This window comes from Megalobrama amblycephala, linkage group LG20, assembly GCF_018812025.1.
Source record: "Megalobrama amblycephala isolate DHTTF-2021 linkage group LG20, ASM1881202v1, whole genome shotgun sequence".
Classification (NCBI taxonomy): domain Eukaryota; kingdom Metazoa; phylum Chordata; class Actinopteri; order Cypriniformes; family Xenocyprididae; genus Megalobrama; species Megalobrama amblycephala.
In genome coordinates, this window is record NC_063063.1 from 5,275,505 (window position 1) to 5,289,472 (window position 13,968).

Sequence of the window (13,968 nt, forward strand, 5' to 3'; positions counted from 1 at the left end):
AGGGGACACCGTAGACTTATATTACATCTTGTTAAAACTAGTTCTAGGGCACCTTTAATGTTGTTTCAGGATCAACAAAATATGTTGATCCAGGACCGTCTTACTTTGCAAAATCAGACCATTGCGCTTGCGTCTTGCATCTTTACAGCGTCTCACTCTGGAAACTGTGTTATAAAAACACAGCGCTCAAGTTAAAAGAAGTTTAACTTGCGTTTAAAAAACGCATCTCAACACCTTTTATTTTCCACTGCCTGCGCCTTTGTGTCAAAACGAGAGACGCAGGAAGTGGAAAAGGCAAGGTGTCAATTGTGAATGGCCCCAAATGGGAGAAAAAAAGCAAGGTCTGTCTAGCGCGTGTTTACAAAATAATGGAAAAGTAGAGCAGTGGAATGCAAAACCGCAATCTGTGGAAACTGCCCCATACTGTTTTTCCTGTTTTGTTGTTGCTAGAGCATCCAGGGCACGAGCTGTACAATGCTGCGTTCACACTATGTTGTAATTACTGTAATTTTGAGATGACAACAGGTGATCTATTCAGAGCTGTTCACGTCCTCGGAATGGGAATTTTGCGTTCTTATGGCAAAACTATCAACAAACTAAATGATTCTGCACCAGTCAGGTGGTACACGGTCACATGGTACAAGTAGGATCTCTTAGAAAATTCCCAGGTCTAGAAGTTGAAATTACAAGTTCTATAAGGATGTGGGTGCTTTTTACAAGTTGGAATCTTATACAGTAATTGCAACATGCTGTAAACCAGTGGTTCTCAACCTTTTTTACTCCAAGCCCCCCCCCCCATCCATGTTATTATTTTTTTTTAAACAAAATAAATTCAAGATAGATTTACTTACTCTGCTCATGTTATACAGTAACTTAAACAAATACACACAAGTCAACCTGCCATACCAAACAAGACCACAGGAAAATGCCAACATTTAGCTGCTATACAGATCCATTCAAAATACAAATGAAAAATAAAAACATTTTGAATGTGTGGAAACTCAGCCATCTGAAGGTGGGTTGGTGTCATTAGTGAACAGTTCCTCTGTCAGAACAAGGAATTGTGTTTATTGGAGCATCTGATGCCCATGTGTACATAAGTACAAAAGTCTTCAAAACACGCTTCTTCAGTGAGCATCCATTATAAAACACTCACAGTACATTCATTTTGACAACTACGAGAATATAGTGAACTATGTTCATGCAGAAATACGATGTTATAGCGATCAGTGAGCCGAGAGCACGCATACACGGTTTGTTTGTTACAATCGTCATCCATCAAAACTGTATTAGCGACACTGGTTTTCTTTATCCAACTGAGAGAGTTTGCGTATTTTATATGTTCATGAAGGGATTGGGTGTTTTGAGCCACCATTCAGTCTGTAATGTATTAGTAATAAAATGAATGAATTCTATTAATATATTTAAATTAATTTTAAGTTATCTCACAGCCCCCCGGAGGCCCCCCGGTTGCGAACCACTGGCATAAACACACTTAAAGCACAGCCCCCTTCTGGATAGGGGGCGGGGAGCAGCAGCTCATTTGCATTTAAAGATACACACAGGAAAACACTGTGTTTTTGCTTCCACCCAAAAAAGGCCATTTTGGGCATGGTATAATACATGAACTGTGGTATTCTGAGCTGAAACCTCACATATTCTGGGGACACTTGAGACTTATATTATGTGTTGTAAAAAGGGACATAATATGCCCCCTTTAAATGTTCAGAGATGTTTTTATATCTTCATGGGATCATTAGCAAAACATTCTTAGAACATTTTTTTTTTTACATGGGTGTTATGTTAGTGGGATTGCTATACAACTGAAACTAGATGAGAACCGGTCTTATAAATAGGTTTGTAGTTACATGTTGATTGATGCAAATGAGAAACAGGGTTGCACATTAAAGACATATCATTGCAATCCCTCCTACTGGCTTAATATACATTTGGTGGATATACTGAATCACATTTCTCGTAATGTCAGTGAGAACCCTGCTGTTTTACGAGTTTAACATACTAGAAAACATTGGTGCACAGAGCCAACAATTGCTCTGAGATGACTTCATTTAACAGGAATATGTACAGCGTGACTTTGTGCCAGCCCCAGGGTTTCCAAAAACACTCTGGGAAGAAGAAATGAGCATTTATGTTTTCACTCAAGAGAGCTGCACGGGAGTCTGAACAAGCTGTTACTGAAATTTCTATATGGCTAGTTCACTAAAATCAACGTAATACATCCTAAACAAACCTCAGCCTTCCCTTTATATCTGGATTCACATGGATATACACATTCCTGATTGTTAGTAATTATTTACATAACCAGGAGACTCCCATGCAAGAGAAAAATCATATCTTGTTCTCTACATTGTTTGTCTAGACAATAACAAGATTAAATGGAGAGCAGTCGGAGAGTTTTGATAGTGTATGTATCCGTTGCTTCTCAAACTTTTTTTGCTTAAAAACCCTAATCTCACATGTAGCTACGGAAACTTGTTTCCTCCACGGAAATAATAAATAAAAAAGTAATTGTGACTTTTTATCTCACAATACATTTTTTTCCCCTCTCAATTGCCAGTTTATATCTTGCAATTTTGACTCTGTTTCTCGCAATTTCAAGTTTATAACCGGCAATTCTGAATTTTTTCTCAGAATTGTGAGATATAAACTCGCAATTACGTACTCGCAATTAAAAAGGTAATTGTGACTTTTTATCTCACAATTCTGACTTTTTCTTGCTATTGCTATTGTTTATAACTCATAATTCTGACTATTTTCTCAGTATTATTGTGAGAAAGAAAGTTAGAATTGTAAAATAAAAAGCCGCAATTACCGTTTTATTTTTTATTCTGTGGTGGAGACAAGCTTCTATGTATCTACACATCCATCTTTTCTCAAAAGATTTGCCAAGATCCCAAAATCTGCATCAATTTAGAGATTTGACTGTATGACAACAATTGTCTCATTTCTGTCTAGTTTTAATGTATCCTAATCAATCTGAGGAAGTAAACACTTAACTGAGATCACTAAGTCTCCCGAGTAATGAAAAAGAACTTTGAGCGATAAAATCGCCTGGGCTGTGCCAGTAAGAACTAAAGAGCATCAAGGGAGACCTTTGAAGAAGACAGTGAAACACAAACTGAAGAAATCAAGCCAGAGATGTTCTTCACGTTGGAGCAGGTTTTTATAAAGCCGATCAGATGAACCCTGCGTGGGTTTTCCCCGGCTCAGTCAAAGCTAGCTCTTCCCTTATCTCTGCAGATTAGATGTTGTGAGCAATCACAGCTCTGACACACTCCACAGAGTTCCATTACAGCAGCAGAATTGAATTACCAGCAGAAGACAATGTGAGCTGGAGACTGAGCTGTGGATGTGTTTGTGGACAGGGCTTCTGTGTAAAGTTCATTGATTTCACATGCTCATGTACCTGCAACTTTAGCTTTATTTCAAAGTCAGCCAAATGATAAACAGATTTATTGCATAAAATAAGGATATGGAGTTAAAGTCAACATGAAATGCAGTTTGCAACCCATTTTACTTCCTCAAAGGGATAGTTCACCCAAAAAGTCCAAATACTGCCATGTTGTTCCAAACCCATTAGACGTTTGATCATCTTCAGAAACACTCACAATTTTGGTCTGTCCATTGAAAGTGCACACAACCAAGACTTTCAATCATCAAAAAGTGGACTTTCAAGCGATGGACAAAAAATATGAGAAAAAAATCTTAATTTTTGTTCCAACGATGAACAAAAGTCAATTTTTAAAGTGAACTAATAAGATGTATTTCTGAGTGAAACAGGATATTCAACAAGAAAAAACTACTTGATGTTATCTATCAGGAAAAAAACTTTAAAATTTAACTATTCATTTTATTTCTAATTTATCATCCATTTTATAATAGTTTTATTTTGCTATGATTAATTATGGTATTAATATCTTTGTAAGACTGTCGACTTTATAGAACAGTGGCAAGGAATACTAACATTACCGAGCTCCGAGAGCCCCCAAGTGGTCGGGAGCATTTCCGTTGTGTTGTGGCTCGATTTCATTGTGTTGTGGCTCGATTCTGTTGTGTTGTGGCTTTATTTCGTTGTGTTGTGAACTTATGTTTGCTTTTTGAGTTTCGTTGTGTTGTGCACTACTGGGCCACCGTAAGGCTGCATTTATTTGATCAAAAATACCATAAAAACAGTAATATTCTGATATATTATTGTACATATTTACGCTGTATATTTACGCTGCGGATTTTCAAATGAGATTAAAGCTATGTCTGTAGCAAAAAGGGCTCGTAAACTTTGTTATATTTAAATTTTAAAATAAAACAATCCTCACACACAATAGCACTTTTAGTTGGTTGTTGCCACTCCAGTGCTGGATTGTGTGGCAGCAGAGCCTCAGAAAACATGAGCGAAAACTCATTAGACGGTCACTTGTCATCATCAGCCGAAGGGAAAAAAACAACAACAAACAAAACAAAAACAGGCTGCTGTCTTGTAAAAGCAAAAAGAAAGAATATTTGCAGAGAATATATGGTGTGAATATGCCTATACCCCCAGTAACGCATGTAAAATAGAGCATTAAGGGAAAAACAATGGAAAAAAACCTGGCAATTGAGTACCACACTGCTTCCATAGAGCTATAAAAAAACATATTGTCTTCAAATGTACAATGAGGATGTTTTTGTTCAAGAACTTGGGAGGAAATCCCGGTTTCCCTAATGGGGTTTAAATTGCAGGGTTGTGGTGTTTTTCTGCAACAATGTTGTTCATTTGTACTGCCTGTGTATTTTACTGCTTTGCAATAATAACAGTAGATTTTGCTAACCAGAACCGTGTTTTAATCTCCATGGCTGTTTTTAGTTTGGTTACCAGCTTACGTCATGTTCCAGTTTTAACATGCGACAGCAGACTCTAAACAACCGTATCACATGGATAACAGAGGAACAGAAAGGCAAACATAATTCCTCTTAGAGATATACAAGGCCAGACTCTGTTTTATAATCTTTCGAGAAAGACTTTGCAGTGTTGTGTGTGTTTATATAGGGGTGTTAAAATTAAGTTTTAATTTTAATTGAATAAATGATATGTTCATTAACTAGTCAAACGACTGCAGTTATCTGCATATCTCCCTCAATATAGATAATTCAGACATTTAATTCATAGTGGGAGATGAACTCACTGAATAGACATTACAAAAATATCAAAATTTAAGTAATTTATTTACATACATTTATTTTTAATTACATTATTTTTATTATTATTCACACTAAATAAACACGTTAAACTGACAGCCCTGATAATATGTAATATCTGTTTTTGCTTTTAAGATGTTTAACCTTCTGATTTTGAGCTATCGACACTCGTCAGATATTTTATTCACATTATGTCAGACATCACCGTCACTGGCGACCTTCAACACTGATTGACACTAGTAAATCTAGTAAATCAATATACAGCAAGTACTGTATATGAGGGTGTCAGAGGTAACTCTAACTGTATCAGTCTCACCTTTGAATTTGATAGTTTATCAGCAATTGCAGTTAACAGCACTGTGTTTTTGGCCAATAAAACACCTGCAGTTATCAGAAATACCTGCTGTCAGCATGTTAAGAGCAATTATGTCCTGTGTTGGCAGATAATATGAAGGTCATTTCAGCACATGCATGAAAAGTTATTTCCCTAGACTGTGATAGGCAGAAATGCACATGTTTAGAACGTTCAAGAATCAAAATATCGATGTATCCTGAGAAACCATTCACAGAAAAACCTATTGTGCTGTTCGGATTTTAATTTTCTTTTTTTACACTTTTGCTTAATGGCAACCTTTTACCCTGAAACTTTGACATCATCTAAAACCAAAATTAATTAATTTAGTTAAACAAAATGAATACAGTTAAAATGTTACAGTCAAACGTATAATGATTAGTAACTAAAATCAGTTATTGTTGGAAAACGGGCAGATCAAACTGCCCATAGGATCACGAGTCAAACTACCAAACTGCTGAAATCACGTGACTTTGGCGCTCCGAACCGCTGATTCGACACAAAAGATTCGAATCAGTGTTTTGAAATCGGCCATCAATAGATATTGTTGAATAAAGTTGTTATTTTGTTTTGTTTTTTGGCACACAAAAAGTATTCTTGTTGCTTCATAACATTAAGGTTGAACCACTTGAACTGTTTTAAATACGTCTTTAGCAGCTTTCTGGGCACTGAAAGTGTAAATTATCTTGCTGGCAATGCAGGCCTCACTGAGCCATCGGATTTCATCAAAAATATCTTAATTTGTGTTCTGAAGATGAACGAAGATCTTATGGGTGTGGAACCACATGAGGGTGAGTAATTGGTGGATCCAAAATGGTCAATATTCATATTCATGCATTTCATTCATATTAATGTTAATCATTTATGGCTTATGATTTATCAATTTTACTTTTGATTTCATATATTTATGTACTCCTACTTTATATATTAATTCTCATCATATTTTCAAGTATTTACACTTTATTGTACCCTTATGGTCATTCTTCTTTTATATTTAAGAGTATGTATGCTTGTTATATTCAATTGTTCTTCAAGTGTTCCGGTGCGACAGGTCACGTTGACACGTTTGTGGTTAGATATTGGACGCCTGCCAAGTACTGCAGAAGCGATGGTGTTTTGCTTTCGGAATTAGTTGCTCATTTGAACTTAATATGTTATTATTTCTGCTGACATGTTATAATGTAACAGGGCTCAACGCTAAGGATATTTTCTACTGGCCCGGTCGGGTCAGTGGTTCAAATATTTACTTGCCCTGCCAAAATTATCACTGGCCCCACAACAAAAAATTAATAAAAGTAAAAGACAAGAAAATGGGCCTATAAAATAAGCATAGTCATTGTTTTTGTTGTCTTTTTTACATTTAACCTCAATAAATAGGGTTATGACACCAAAAGCTATTAACTTATATTTTAAATATTGTTATACAAATAAACAGTAAGTAATAAAATAGTAACAAATAATCAAATTACGAGTAATAGCACAAATAAATACAAAAGAACAAACATATAAATGAAATAAATGGTGCTTTTCAAGTTTTTCATGTAGGTTTAAACAGGAGATTTTCAGGTACAGAAATTGTAATCTAATGTTTAACTATATAACTATAGAATAGATTAAACTTTATTAAAGTTAATCAGTCAAGAGCAGTTACAGATGCATAAAAATACTTTTAATGTTAAAAATATAAAACATTAAATACTGTTATATGAAATTATATTAAAAAAAATGAAGACACTTTATATGTGTGTTACAACAGAGACACGGAGGCAGAGGTAAAAGCAATCCAGGTAAGTTTTATTTCACAAATAGCAGAGCACTGGGTGATAGCAAGCAGATATAAAGTTCTTGAGAGATGAAGGGAATGTAATACTGTCCTTTTTAACTTGCAGATGCTGGAGGAGAGATGCAATGGAGGGAGACGACGGAGACACTCACACACACAGGCAGGTAGGCACACGAGGAGAACAGGAGACGAAGGAGATGAAGGAGATCGCTGGAGCAGGTAAGTATGTCGTTGGGAGTCCTTAAGGTAAGCATACATGTGCTGTAGTGCAAACGAGACCGGACAGTGAGTGTGTGTGAGTGTGGTGGTTCTATAGTGGTGGTAATGATGGTGCTGATGATCTTCAGGTGGCGGTGATTAGTATGCTGGTGATTGGGTGCGTGGGTAAGGGAGTGAGGTGGAACCTGACGTGTCTGTGACAATGTGAAATTAAACTCGCCAGTAGGTGGCAGCGAATCACCGTTAATGAGCGAATCGTTGAGATTCAACCGATTCATTCAAACGGCTGATTCACTCAGGAAGTGTTGCTCAGAGACGCAAAACAATTCTGTGGACTTTGGAATTATTTTCGTTGGCGAAATACAGCGAAACAGGCGATTTGGTGTCTTAAATGTAAGTCACTTGATATTAAGTTCTTGTTCATTAAACTGTATGCTGAATAAGATCAATATCACATTTGTAATCATGCTAATAGACTAATAAACGGTGCTCTTTGTGTAATATTGATTACATTTAATTCAATTATATAAATATGAAATATATACAGGGGCATTTTTGCCCCTTATCTTGAATTCTGGGTCATTATAAAAGGCATTTTAGGAGCCTAAATCACGCAGTGAAAGCGTACACTCTAAATATGCACGCGCACTAGTCAAACCTACTAGACTACATCACGTACTGCATGCGTGCACTCATAACTCATAACTCATGCGTGTTATATACTATTGAACTAGCATATTGCATATATAAATTAGTTCAAAACTTTCACCTGAGGAGGGCAGTAATATGCTTAGCAGTGTCTACACTGCTGGAATTCAAATAGAGAAGAAGAAGATAGCTAGTTCAAGATGAGCATTTCTGGTTAAAATGTATAAAATTTTCATTTTTTTTTTTTAGAAAATTAGTAATTGTTTCTCTTGATAAGACCATTATTTCTCGTCTGGGATTGTGTAGAACAATTTGAAGCTGCAGTGAAACTAATTATGACCTTCAACTGTTTGGTGCCCATTGAAGTCCACTATATGGAAAAAAATCCTGGAATGTTTTCATCAAAAACTTTAATTTCTTTTCAACTGAAGAAAGAAAGACATGGACATCTTGGATGACATGGGGGTGAGTAAATTATCAGGAAAAGTTTATTTAAAAGTGGACTAATCTTTTAAGATCAATTAGTTTGATGTTGATTTTCCTAAAAAGTTACAGTTTGTGGTTTCAAAGGAAGAGAAGTAATAAAAAGATAATTTTTAATTTTCGTATTCAGTAGTAATGTTTTAAAATGTTTGTGCTAACACTATGTTATCAACATCTTGTTAAACTTTTAATTGAGTATCTGTAACAGTAGCTTACAGCTGACCACGCTTGAGCCACACACAGATCTCAACATTCAGCATGCAAACCACAACAATGGTGACAATAACATTTTATTTAAAGTAAATTAAGTACTCTCTACAGTTCTTCTTTTAGTTAGTAGTACTCTCGTGTAAGTGAACTATACTAACAAAGCTTTTGTCAGTACAACATACTATTCTTCTTTCACTTTATTTGAAGAAAATGTGGAAACCAATTGCACATAGTTTTCCAAGTCTTCGTAGCTTAAAATGGCAGATTAAAGCCATGTTGAGAATAATAGATGTTTGCTGAACACAATAAAACACTGTTAGTTAAATGGAATTCCTCCAGTAATCTTACTATTAAATCCTAAGTACGATTAGTAAATATTCTAGAGTGTCAACTAGGACTGAGATTAAAGGAACACTCCACTTTTTTTTGAAAATAGGCTCATTTTCCAACTCCCATAGAGTTAAACAGTTGAGTTTTACCGTTTTCAAATCCATTCAGCCGATCTGCGCAATGATATTACGCAGCGTCTCTCACAAATGTCTCCATGGTTGCAAGCCACACTCACTGTGCAAACAGGGGGTCACAGCCGCTGCGAAATATCATTGCACCTGCTGCACACATGGTACGGCAGCAAAGTTCCTTGATTATTACGCCGGAATGAGTATAGTTCCTAGCCATATTGGCCTAGAAAATCGCAACTTTTAATTTTTCGTCTGTCTTAGTACATGATGTAACTACAGAAGAGTCAAGTTTTAAATACTGAAGGGAAAATATTGAAACTCTTTGGTTATTATTGAGGGAGATGCTAACGGTCTAATCAGATTCAATGAACTATGCTAAGCTATACTAAAAGTGGTACCACTAGACCCAGAGATTGGCTGAATGGATTTGAAAACAGTAAAACTCAACTGTTTAACTCTAGGGGAGTTGGAAAAAAGTGGAGTGTTCCTTTAAACTAACTATATATTTATTACTTAATTTACTTGGGAAGAGTTTGCTCTTTACTTTTAGCAGATTTAGCAGATCCTTTAAGTTTGCTTTGCAAAAATAAGGCAATCGGTTTCCAAACTTTTTTTTAAAGTAAACTGTACTTGAATTTACAGTGGACTCTTTCTACAGTCTTTCTTCAAATCCCCTTCTTGCTCAACTGAGTTACTTGATTGGCTACAGGTGTGTCGTGCTGCTTGTACTGATTCACTTTCAACAGGGTTTCTCTGATATCACTTACTGCACCTTTAAACTTTCACTTTATTTCAATAATTTACAGTGTACTCTTTCTATGTCTTTCTTTCTTCAGTCGAAAAGAAATAAAGGTTTTTGATGAAAACATTCAGGATTATTTCTTATAGTGGAAATGGAGCCCGGTTGAACAGTTTTCTTCAAAGGGCTTTAAACGCTACCAGACGAGGAATAAGAGTCTTATCTATCGAAACAATTGTCCATTTTCGAAAAAAAATGTAAATGTATATGCTTTATATAAAGAAATGATGGCCTTGCACATGCTTCCGCCAAAACCGCACATTTGTATTCTTCAAAAAGAACTTACGGAAAAAAACGGAACTGGCGCTGTGTAGAATAGGGAAGGCGTAGGACATACAGTGTAAGCATTTTGAAGAATACGAAAGTGCGATTTTGACATGGGGGTGAGTAAATTATCAGGAAACATTTTTTTGAAAGTGAACTAATCTTTTAATTATTTGTGAAATTTGCTATTTTTTTTTTTTTTTTTGAGTGAAAATTGTTTCAAAGTAAATCCTACATCATTTGTTTTCAGTGCAGTTTGAGTAAATCAGTGAACAACAACCTTTTTGTGACTGAAATGACCTAATTGTAAGATAACACTAAACACTCAAAAAGGCAACTTTGTTGTTTTCCACTTAAACAAGCTGACAGAACAGAGTGAGTGTGTATTAGGAAGGCTCAGATTCACCGTGTGTAATGAAGATTAACTTGCCAAGTGTCCTTGGCACAAGATATTTCGGACTTTCTAAAGGACCATGCTGTTTTCTTCATCTTTCACAGTTTTTGATTTCCTGGGCCAAAAAGAAAAAACAAAAGCATCACTAGAGGTCAAGCAGTGCAGATTTTTAGGAGCAGACAGTCATTAGCTCAGTCAGTGAAGAACCTTGGACATGGTCATGACACTATAAGCTGCCCTAAGCCATCCTCTCAAAAAAAGCGCACAGCACATAAATTCCAGGAGGATGACATCGTTTGCTCAAGGATTACGGACAGATTCTCCAGTATGCTCAGCTGGATGTACGATTATGGCACCTCTCCTTTCCCAACACATGGAGATTTGTTCTCCAAGTCACATGCAGGAATGACCCCCAGATTGCACAATACAATCCTCCTATCTCACCCTGTGTTCTTCTGCATGCATATCACTGCCATATTGCCAAGTTCAGACCAATACTGTTAAAGCTGAACCGATGCAAAATGCAACACTGTTATTTTCTTAGCAATGGTATGCAATGCCATAACTTCCATTCCAATGCTGAGAGACAGTTTCCTATAGTCAGAGACAGTATAAAGAGGAGACGGACCTCTTGTAGAAATATGACTGGAAGAAAGCTATAGGAATGAAAGTCATGCTTTTTAGTTAAAAGAAGCTGCAAGTACTAAGCCAGCTGCATTAAGTTAGCTCAAGGTATTAATTCATTAAAAGTTTTTTAAAAAGTTTATAAAGATTTCACAAGGATCCGCAACAATCACTAAAAATGCTGTATTATGCATGCCAGACCATTAGTTGGCGATGTCACTTTGTAAAGAAAGACTTCGCTCCTGCGCACGTACGCGTTATTTTACACAGCACTCGTGTCAAATGCACATGCTTATAGACTTTACATGGAGATGATAATGGTACCATTTCAGGTCCCCAAATGCCGTTGTCGTAAATGAACGGCCATAACACACTAAAAAGCTTTTTGGTTGAAAACGTTGTTGTGTAAACAACCCCAAAAACGGACTGCATTCCTCATGATACTCCATGGCACTTAACCACACACAACCATCACTCCTCAACCCTCTTTACATGCACAATAAAGCACACACACATTCACACACCACCAGTCATTGTCTGGCCTCGTCAAGAGAATACAGACTCGTTTACCTGGAAAATGACCAGAGAATATCCTTCTGTAAGATTCTGTGATCTTCTACAAACCCTGTTATCCTTGCCCTCAAGTCATTCAAGTCATTCTCTCATCTGCTCCTTTGTGTATGTGTGTGTGTCTATGCCCGGTACTCCCTGTAAGACAAACCCAGTTATCATCTGCATATTCATTCAAAGACTCTATTGTTATTGATTCTCCTGCTTTTCATTATTCACCTTCACTGGATTGTGTTCCTGCTGCTTCTAACAATAAATGTACCTGTTCATTGTTCATATGACTCTCCTCTCATCATTGTGTCCAAGCCCCGTTGTGACAGGACCTTCATTAGCATTTCAGTAGCGATTATCAAGGATTTTTAAAGAGCCTTCCTATAATATAATCAAATATTATTTGATGCTTACAAAAAAGTTATTTTGTCTGCACACTGCTCATTAAGAATTGTGATCAAAGGAGATAAATGACAGATTTGATGTACAGTTGAAACAATTTTCAATTGCTAGCAAATTTCAGAAATGAATACAGAGAATCAGCAAGTAACTCATCAAATTAAAAGTGAAATTGTGAAGTAGAAAGGTTGGAAAAAGTATTTTCTTGTAAAAACACTAATAATCAGAGTTTTATTCACAGCTTCTCAAAAACATTAGTTTTTTTTTGAACTGGCCTGTCCTAACTAACTAAACCCTGACCCTTCAGCCTAGATAGAAACATTGTCAAGATGGTACGTTGCCAGGATGGCTTCCAAGACGACTGACTTGCCTTATAGGGACTTTGCTATAGTGGACCAAAGGAACAGGTTTCAGTTTGTATAAATATTAAAATACCTGACATTTTCTAATCTAAAAAAAAGGCTGTTCAGAGCTATTCATGCAATATTGCAAACATAATAATAATCATGGCTATTTGTAGTGCAAGAAGCTTTTTAACATGCATTCACCTGTTTCTATTATCTATCACTTTAAGATTTACCTCCTTAGTGAACAGAAAGCAATTTTCTCCTTCTCTCCAAAGAATCACTGATTGAACAGTGATTGAAGAGCCAGAGCTCGGCAGCTGGGCTACATAACGCTTCGGTCTGCCAGATTGTCTAGAATAGAAACAGCAGCAGTACAGTAATGTTTAAGTCTTCAGAAAAGAATAAGCATTATAACATAAGAGGAAACCACTCTGAAAAAATACACTTTAGCATCCTTTAAAAATAGTACTTATCATGGAAACGATATACTTTAAAATAATATAAGAGTGAATGTTTTTAGACACTTAATTGCATTTTATTTGCAATTCAATTAAAGCTGCAGTCCGTGAGTTTTGCCTCTTTGTCGCCATCTCTGTTTGAAACCTGCAATTGCAGTTATTTGCGTTATTATTATTTTTGTGGGTTGTGCATTGGCATGGCTCTTCAGTGCTGATGAATCTAATGTTTTGAGGAGAATGTGAGGCTGTCAGTCACCGCACCGGTGGATACTGTACTTCAGAATCACAGATTCTATGTCTAGGAAGTATGACCAAAATAATAATTTTCACCAGAATATGACATCTGAAAAAGTAAGTAACATGTCTGCAGAGCTGGGTAGATTACTTATGAATTGTAATCCTTTACTGATTACAAACTACATAATCATTAATATAATCTCTTAGATTACACATTTTTGGATAACGTAATCTGACTACTTTTGGATTACATTTAGATTACTTTTGTGCTAACCCTTATTTGATGTCACATATATTGTGGGATGATCTTGTACTATTTTGACAGATAATATATTCCAAAAAATATATTCTATTCACCAACAAGAGCCTCAACAGATTCTTTTTAAAGTGCAATGTATGGACAGTTAATGCTTCAAAATACTAACACTAATGTAACTGTTAGTGTTTGCTGATAGTAACAAAATCACATCTTATGACTTTAATACATATTTACTTAAAATTAAGTAAATTTAGAAAACAGCAACATTACAAAAACA

General features: G+C 35.9%; 1 long non-coding RNA gene across 1 annotated transcript; it reads right to left on the reverse strand.

Moving 5' to 3' along the window:
- Positions 1-10,559: 10,559 nt before the first annotated feature.
- LOC125255698 lies at positions 10,560-13,882 on the reverse strand. The gene is made up of 4 exons (XR_007181966.1): positions 12,971-13,882; positions 12,263-12,372; positions 12,001-12,138; positions 10,560-10,921 (listed from the first exon to the last, which is right to left on the reverse strand). It is a non-coding gene; the product is annotated as an uncharacterized LOC125255698 (long non-coding RNA).
- Between the last annotated feature and the right edge of the window lie 86 nt (positions 13,883-13,968).